This window comes from Diuraphis noxia, unplaced genomic scaffold, assembly GCF_037042655.1.
Source record: "Diuraphis noxia isolate RWA-SAM2 unplaced genomic scaffold, SU_Dnox_SAM2 contig0003, whole genome shotgun sequence".
Taxonomy (NCBI): domain Eukaryota; kingdom Metazoa; phylum Arthropoda; class Insecta; order Hemiptera; family Aphididae; genus Diuraphis; species Diuraphis noxia.
The window spans coordinates 56,070,822-56,080,586 of NW_028301713.1; positions in this window are offsets into that span (position 1 = coordinate 56,070,822).

Sequence of the window (9,765 nt, forward strand, 5' to 3'; positions counted from 1 at the left end):
CATAATATGTTGTCAAAATTCAAACATTGAATGCTTGTAAAAAAAAATTGTGGCCATGAATTTATTTTATTTTTCAACTGCTATTGTAACAATATATTAAGAGCATTGTATTAAATTTGAAATCTTAGAATTAAAAATAAAAACTTTTATGAATTTCTATCTAAGATAATTTGAACATTGCCGTAATTTTTACGTATTTAGTCAAAATTTGAACTTTAAATGCTTATAAAAAAAAATCGTGCCTACGAATTTTTAATATTTTTTAACTTCTATTGTTAAAATGTGTTAGAAGCCTTGTATTAAATTTTCAAGCTTTTCTACCGAACAAATACATTTTTATCGATATTTATAGAAAAAAAAACTAAAAAAGTTGAAAAATTAAAATGTCAGTAAACAGCTCAAAACAATATAAATATTTTGAAAATTTTATCAAATATATAAAACGCCTATATAAACATTAAGTCAAAATTTCAAGTATCTGCGGTAATTTGTTTTAGAGTTACACCAAAATAAGGAAATCGCTAAAAGTGAAAATCCAATGTTGTAAAAATTTAAATTTCAAATGCTCATAAAAATTTAATTTGAATTTCCGGTGGAATTTTTATTTGTGATAAAGATTGAAAAACTTGTAAGGAATCTTGTATTAAATTTTTAAATCTTAGATTTAAAACTAAAATTTTTTATGAATTTCTAGCTTATAATAATTTGTGAATTTTCGTGATTTTTACGTATTTTGTCAAAATTCAAACTTTGAATGCTTATAAAAAAAAATTGTGTTTATGAATTTCTTTTATTTTTCAACTGCTATTGCAACAATATGTTAAGAGCCTTGTATTAAATTTAAAAAGCTTTTCTGCCTAACAAATACATTTTTATCGATATTAATTAAAAAAAAACTAATAATGATCGAAAATTTAAAATGCCTATGAATAGTTCAACTTAAATCGATTTTTTTTGAAAAATGCATGGTGGATAGAATAAACTTATACAAATATTCGTATATTTATGTTTCGATGGTCATTTGTTTTAAAGTTACATCAAAAACCAAAATTGATTTTGTTGAAAACTGATTGTGTGTAAAAATTCCCATTTTTTCCTTAATGTATAGTTTGTTTATCCTGATTATCTATAAAAATATAGATAATTTTTTACTTTTCACCCTTCAATGTACCAACTAGATTCATTTTCTGATAAAACGAGGTACAGAAGTCGAAAGTATATAATATATATATATGTAATATATTTTTACAGTAGCAGTTGAAAAATAAAATAAATTCATAGTAACAATTTTTTTTACAAGCATTTAATATTGAATTTTGACAAAATACGTAAAAATCACGAAAATTCGCAAATTATTTTAATTTAAAAATTCATAAAAATTTTCAAATATTAGATTTAAAAGGAAAATTTTTATGAATTTTTAATTTAAAATAATTTGCGAATTTCCGTGATTTTTACGTATTTTGTCAAAATTCAATATTAAATGCTTGTAAAAAAAAATTGTTACTATGAATTTATTTTATTTTTCAACTGCTACTGTAAAAATATATTAGGAGCCTTGTGCTGTCATATAGTATGTGGTCTACCGGCGATTTACGAATGTAGACGTCATGTAGTATGCGGTCTACCGCGAATAAATAAATTAAAAATATCATAATATTGTAGTAGTAATGTTTCGTAAAAAATTAATCATTAAAATTTTTTTTTTTTTTACATCCCTTTCTCTTACAACGTAAAACTCTCCTTTCCTTACCTCTCTCCTTACGTAGTTATAAATTCATAGCACTTCCACACTTAATACATTCGGCATTTTCATTATTTGCCACAAGATTTTGCTAATTAAAAAAATTATGGTAGATTCGTCACTACTAATTATTATTACTTTTGCCAACATATTGGGTGTATAAAATATGGTGTTAAAATGTGGTGTCGCGCAATTAAAAATGGCATAGTGAGCTATTGAGCCAATACTTTTACAAAATGTTGAAGTATTGTTATCTGTGTATAATGCAATTAAGATAAAGTGATAGAGTGTTTCTATCTAAATGATAGAAAAAGATTAAAATGTATCTATTAAAAATAAAATTAAGCCTAATATGTAAAAACCACAGGTAGACCGCATACTATATGACAGCCGGAGCCTTATATTAATTTGCCAAGCTTTTCTACCGAACAAAATTTTTTTATCGATATTTACGATATAGAAAAAAAAACTAAAAAAGTTGAAAAATTAAAATGTCAGTAAACAGCTCAAAACAAATCTAAATATTTTAAAAATTGTATCAAATATAAAAAATGCCTATATAAACATTCAGTGAAAATTTCAAGTATCTGCGGTCATTTGTTTTAAAGTTACACCAAAATAAGAAAATCGCTCAATGTGAAATCCAGTGAAAATCCAATGTTGTAAAAATTTAAATTTCAAATGCTCATAAAAATTTAATTTGAATTTCCGGTGGACTTTTTATTTGTGATAAAGATTGACAAACTTGTAAAGAATCTTGTATTAAATTTTCAGATCTTAGATTTAAAAAGAACATTTTTTATGAATTTCTAGCTTAAAATAATTTGTGAATTTTCGTGATTTTTACATAATATGTTGTCAAAATTCAAACATTGAATGCTTGTAAAAAAAAATTGTGGCCATGAATTTATTTTATTTTTCAACTGCTATTGTAACAATATATTAAGAGCATTGTATTAAATTTTCAAGCTTTTCTACCCAATAAATAAATTTATATCGATATTAATTTTAAAAAACTAATAATTATGGAAAATTGCATATACCTATAAATAGTTCAACTTAAGTCGAAAAGTTGAAAATTGCATGGTGAATAGAATATACTTATACAAATATTCGGTGAAAATTTCATGTATCTATGGTCATTCGTTTTAATGTTACATCAAAAACCAAAATCGATTTTGTCGAAAAATGAGTGTGCGTAAAATTTCACGTTTTTCCCTTAATTTTCAGTTTGTTTTTCTCGATTATTTAGAAAAGTATTAAGAATTTTTCACTTTGACTCCCCAAAGTATCAACTAGATTCACTTTCTGATCGAACGAGGTACTGAAGTCAAAAATCGAAGCACTTCTACTGCCCCAAAACGTGATGACAGACACAAAAAAAAAAGACACATCATGGTAAAATCAATACATTCATCGCTCCGCTCAGAATCTAAAATGCATGTTGCTATTTTCAAAATCATATACATGCAGTGAATGTTCATAAATCATAAATTTTATAGTGCATATTTTGAATTTTTAAATGCATATAAATCATTTTTCCCTGGCACTCAAATTATCTACTACCTTATTTTTTCCGGGATTCAACTTACCTAGTTACTACCCATTTTTTCCCGGGACTCAATTTACCGAGTTAAGGTCATTTGGGACTCAATTTATACCAACTCCGAGCCGATCTGGGATGGAGCTGTTACGGCCAATCTTTCGTAAGATTACGTTGGATGATAGCAGGCTACGAGAAATTATTTTTCGGTGAGATGACCGTCTCATAAATTACAAGTACGTATGTTAAAAATAATTCTGTGATAATATTTTATTTGGCATATAGCCAACTGACATGACCACAAATTGACAGAACCTGGTATGGTTGACGAGTGAGTAATGAATGAAACGGAGTCATGTGAATATAATATGCTCTCAGTTGATTAGTTAAGGGTTGGTCCGATTTCCGATAATACTATGATAACGACGTTGGACTGACAAAATGTCAATCAGTATAATATAATAATATTGTGTTTCATGTATAGGTATATATGGCCCTAATGTAATGTAACGCATATTAATGACACATGGAAGAGCGGGTATTTCAGTATTTTGTATGATACTTTGAAATACGAAAACAAGACTACACGTTTCATACGCGTGTGAATAGCGATCGAACGTATAGTCACAGGTAGGATCGAATATGCTCGGGCCGATGATATCGGTGGACGGCTCAAACGCTCATAGGTAATAACATGGCAATAATAACGATATGACAAACGTTAATGAGTCGTATCACGTAATCTGCTGTCACGGTTATCGATTTTATTGAAATTGTGCAGAACAGGAGCAATACTCGAACTGCGCAAAACGCCTTACTGTAGGTCGACGAGGACGAGCGGTTCTTCAGTTGCCGTTGCTCCCGAGTGAATGACACCAGCTGCAGCCTCGCACTCTTATACAGTCGAAGGCAACCAGACAAAATAAAGTAACGTGGATTTATACGTGACAGATTACGTGCGGTGTTCGGTGGTAACTGGTAAGTCAGCCATTAGCTTTCTTCAAGGCTCATCAGTATGTAAGAGCGAAAACTATATACATCATAGAGTGTATCATCAATGGAATGATAATTCGGTGGCCGAAGATTCCACAATACCGCTTCTTCGATCCACGTTTTGCTTTTTTTTTTGTCATCGTCATCACCACTGCTATCGACACATATAGTCATAGCGCACAATCCGTTCGCCGAGTATCGTCACTTCCGAGATCGGGTCACACAACATCTATTTTGATAGGTACATTCGTCTACCGAAATGGTTGGTGATACAATTTTGTATAGCGATGCATATATGACCAGAGGCCCACAACTGATTACTGCACCAACTATGTCGTCGTGAAAGCATTATTTTGTATAGTGTACTATTAACATGTCTTGTCCAATGTTCCCTAAAGTTTTTTATATACATATTATATTGTAATTAACATTTACTGACTCGACCACCTTGAACCCGTTTTTTAAAAATTATAAAAATGATGTGTTCGATCTTCTTCGAGTCGACTCGGAGTCGTGCGTTTGATACAATAATAAAAATTACTGCTTGCGTAGCTGTGACACGCGTAGTATTCTTTTTACATATTATTTAATTCATTATACTTTTGAGAATTTTAGTAATATGTTATAACTATAAGTAAGCATATTTTGTAATGTAGGACAGTGAAGCTAATGTGCTGAGGCAGCTATACATTGTAAATTAGATATAAGGCAAAAGAATTGAGAGAAAGGGACAGTCGTGGTACGCGAGTACTACGATATACGGTTATTGTTTTTATTTGTTTGTGTGTATTGAATAAAGGGTTTTTAACTAATTGGATTGTGTATTTAAATTCAGCGTCATCTAGTATAACGAGTCCAGGAGCGTATTTAAAGGAGGGGCACATGGGGCCCGTCGCCCGTGCCTCCCCCATTCCGCATTCGCCGTATTTTATACTTATTTTTATTATATGAGAAATTTTACAACTCTACGCCCCATGTACGTAAATTTGAACTTTTTGTTTCCCCCCCCCCTTAAGACATTTCTAAATACGCCCCTGAACGAGTCTGATCTGAAACCGATTAATTTATGGGCGTTGAGGACAAAGGTATTAGAATTACGTTTTTCTATCTAATTAAGACTAAATTGAAACCGGTTAGTTCATAGTATTTTAATCAAATAATTAGAGATTAAGCGTAAGAACGTAAAAGTGCATACACGACAGGATCATACCATTATTCCTCGTTTATAAAGACCGCACCAGTCTGCATAATATGACTATATAGTGTATGCATATATCAGCTGATCCTGCATCGTCTCTACAAGTTCGACGAAAACAGTGGACGTAGTATTTTATTTTCTTCTTATCTTGTTCGTATACCGGCATCCTACAACATTCATCATTTACCAACGTGCACAATTTACGTCGTCGATGCAACGTTCCTCTTCTTCTAACAATCTTCTTTTTTCTATCCTCGACAGCGATGACGATGACTGGTCGCAATTCGATTGTAAATGACATAATAATTTCCAGTACCTGTACGACTGTAACTGCAACGGGTACACTCGAAATCGGACATTTATTAAACAGCAGAACATATTATTATGCCTATACCATCCACTAATTTTTCATTTAACTATGAAATGTAACATTTCCTGTTTGAGTTACGTGGAGCTTTGTTTATAATTTTTATATAGATAATAACGTTACGATTTCAATAGTAATTTGTCTTTTTAATTTGTACTGTCTATGAGACGAGAGCACAACCATAAATCGTTACGTAACAATAAAAACGACGCCGCTCTGATAGCATATAGGTAACGCTAATAAATACGTAAAGTCAAACAGTACGAGTATATGAGACAGTAGACGCACTACAGTCACGTACAGTACATGTACAAAGTTAACGGTATACTAGTCGATTTCCGGTATGTGGTCGGCGGCGAAACGGTAACGTATAACGAACTGCCCGAGATGGTAAGCGGAAAACGATGAACGTATACTATGCCCGAGTTTAATTTCCAGGATTGTAGCATGTGGGTAAGCCGTGAAATGTGCGGCGGCACACACAGACGTACATCAAAAGGTCGTCTGAATCGAAATGTGTTGACGTCCCGGTGCCCGCGACAGATATCTTAAAGTCCCATTTAAAATATAAAAATCATCATCGATAGACAGCACCCGATCTGACGACGTTCAAATGATATTCGGCGGTGATTGAGTGAACAGTGCAAAAAAAAATGTCGCAGTCGTAGACAGATGACAGCTTCCGAACAGTGCAAAATAATGCTGATAAAAATTAATCAACAATCAATAATACATTTATACTGTCATACGTGGTATGGGTAAACACAAACAATCATCAATGACACAATAGACAAGACGATGATTAATTGCTGCGGTTGACTGTACTGCGTGTACTGTCCGGTGATACAAGTTAATTCTCTTCTTTTTTTTTTTTTTACTTAAATAAGGCTTCAACTCCTGAGGTTATTAGCCTGCAGTAAATACAAAATACAAAATAGTAGTCATAGAGTATTGATCTTAAAGCTATGGGGACACATTATGTTTAACAATAGAGGGATTTTGTAGAGTATATGTACATTCAATTATTTTTCTAAATTAATTTTGCTAAGCCTATGTTTTTGAAAAAATTGTATATGTTTTTGGAGTTATCTTCGCCAAGTGCTTGTTGCATAGTTAATGGGTTCCCGAGGATTTGTCTGGAGTTGGTAAACTTTGGGCATTCTAGTGTGATGTGTTTAATTGTCAGCGCTTTGTCACAGAGTTCGCAGGTCGGGCTGTCTTCTTTTGTTATGAGGTGTAGGTGTGTTAGGCGAGAGTGTCCAATCCGGGTTCTTGTGGTAACTACTTCTTCGTGCCTGGATGAGGATGGGGGAGTTTTCCATGGGTCGACTGACGGTTTAATTTCTTTTAGTTTATTTGTGTTTGGAGTCTTCTCCCACGAGCCTTGCCAGTGACTTTTAGTTAGATTATTTATTTTTGAGAGTGCGTCTTGAAATTAATTATCTTTTTATATGGTAAAAATCGCACTTCTTTGTAATTAAGGAGACACCTAGCTCCTCTGTTTTTTCCCTCGCCAAACAGTATTTGTTGCTATGTTTTAAAATTATAAGACGGAGATAACACTATATGCGGGTGTCCTCTTAACAGTTAAAATATTGTATTACAAAGTCTTAAGTAACAGCAATATCATTAAAAACATTCATTACTTCTTAGTCACTCCAACTCCAAACATAATCTAGATACAAGATTTGTAAGGTATTTTATAATATTGTATGAAAATAGTAAAACGACTTCAGGAATGATGGAATTCGAAACTATAGTAACACTAAAGTCGCAAACATGCAACCGGAATAATTTTAATAATAATGTAACCCAATTAGCTAATCACCGATTTCACTGATTTTCAGTAATATCATTAGAAAGTAACAATAATACTTTTTAATTAATAAGCTTGAGTTTGACGTACATTTTTAAGTTAATTTATTTTATGTAATTTGCACAATTTAATGTATATTTATTAAAATAATTGTTATTTTATTTTTTCTAGATTATACCATTATACCATTGATAAATACTAGTAATGACACTATTCTAACTATTGTAACTATTATTTGTGTTATCTAATTCATATAGTGTTAATACCTAGTTGAATATAGTGAACACACTGCCCAGATATAGCAGCAGTGGTAATAAATAGTCCGGCACTCCGGTACATGCAATTACCATCAGAGGTCCAGACAACGGCCACATACAGATCGCAACGATCGCGACGTGATACAGTACTTACATGGCCACAAAACAACAGACAGTTAAAATAAGAGGCACGCTATACGCCTATACCATATACATACCATACCAATATCGATTGGTATGTAAGCGATGACGATTTTACACTGCACTATATATGCATCGTGTGGAAAAAGTACCTATATGTCACGGTTACCAACTGGCAACACAACGAAATGGATACATATGAAACTCCATAAAATCACGTAGTTGTGTAAGGCCAATGCAAGTGTAAGTCGGTACGTGGGACCAAAACTACCAACAAACGAAGTCCAATTGTGGCATCGCTCGGTGAGCGAACAACTTGACGCGAAAAAAGCCCTCAGAATTACTTCCACATCAACAGTGGTAGTATTGGTTAGCTGAGTTATAAACATGTTATTGAATTCATAATAAATTAATAAATAAAAAACACTAATAAAAATTTACGTACATTTCCTAGCTGTGATCGCCAGCATTCTCGACTAATAAGCGCGTTATATCGAGTTTTTGTTTTCCGTCTTGGTGGTTAAGCGTAATAACGCAGCGTCGCGTTCGTTCATCGCCCAAAGTTCAGCCGCAATACTTCGTGTGATCACTAGATGTGATAACATATTTATCATTACTCATCATTCTTCATTTCAGCTGACATGCTCAATTTCTAAAAATGGGCACTACCTACTCATTAATTATCGTGCAGGCCATCTGACCCCACCACACAGCAACAACAGCCTTTATTTGAGAATAAATGCACCAGAAGCGGCATACTTGCATGGTCAAGTTCGAACAATATTTTTAACATATTTTAATTTATGTTAGATAAACTTAACGATTTAAGTACCTATTGAATCTTTGCCATTATATGCTTTTCTCAAACTATTAAATATGATTTAACAGTTATTAAATGTTTTTCCTGAGATAGGCAATTTTTGAGACGACTACTCTTCATAGTCTTCATTATTATTATGTTATGTCTTCAACATTTTATATTCTTTAAATTTTATGAACTGTTGATTTCAATTATTTTCTGTTGTCATTTATTGTATTATTTAATTTTAATTTATATGAAATGTAATTGCACCTTTGGGCCTCGTGCCCGTAATACAATATAATAATGATAAATTTAAAATCATATGTATTAACATATCCTTATAAATCTGTTATTTCTAGACTTCAAGTATTGTTGTGTCAAATTACACGTAATATGCAGAAAGATTTGACAAATACCTATTCACAGATAACGCAATTTTTTTTCCATGCTAATAACGTTTTATTTTTATAGTATTATATAAAAAGACTCAATCATTGAACAACTTTGGGACGATATTCTGGAACGAGATTGGTTATAAATGTAAAAAATTTTCGAAGATTTAAAAAAAACATTATTCACTGCTGGTTCTATATCAGATTGGTTTTTCAACAATTTAATTAAGGTTAATATTATTATTATTATTATTATTTTTTTATTAGTACAGCATCAACATCGTGGTTATTAGCTTACAATTGATTAGGTTACATATTATATAGATTTTTTACATGTTAATATTATTATTTAAAGTGAAAATTGCATATTTATATGATTTTATACAATACATTTTCCACAGGAAACGATGAATTGTAAGCACGATGATAATTTAGAAAAAGTGGTTGACTTACTATATTCACCATATTTAATTTTTGATATTGAGCTTTGTATTTGTATACTTGCATAGCAC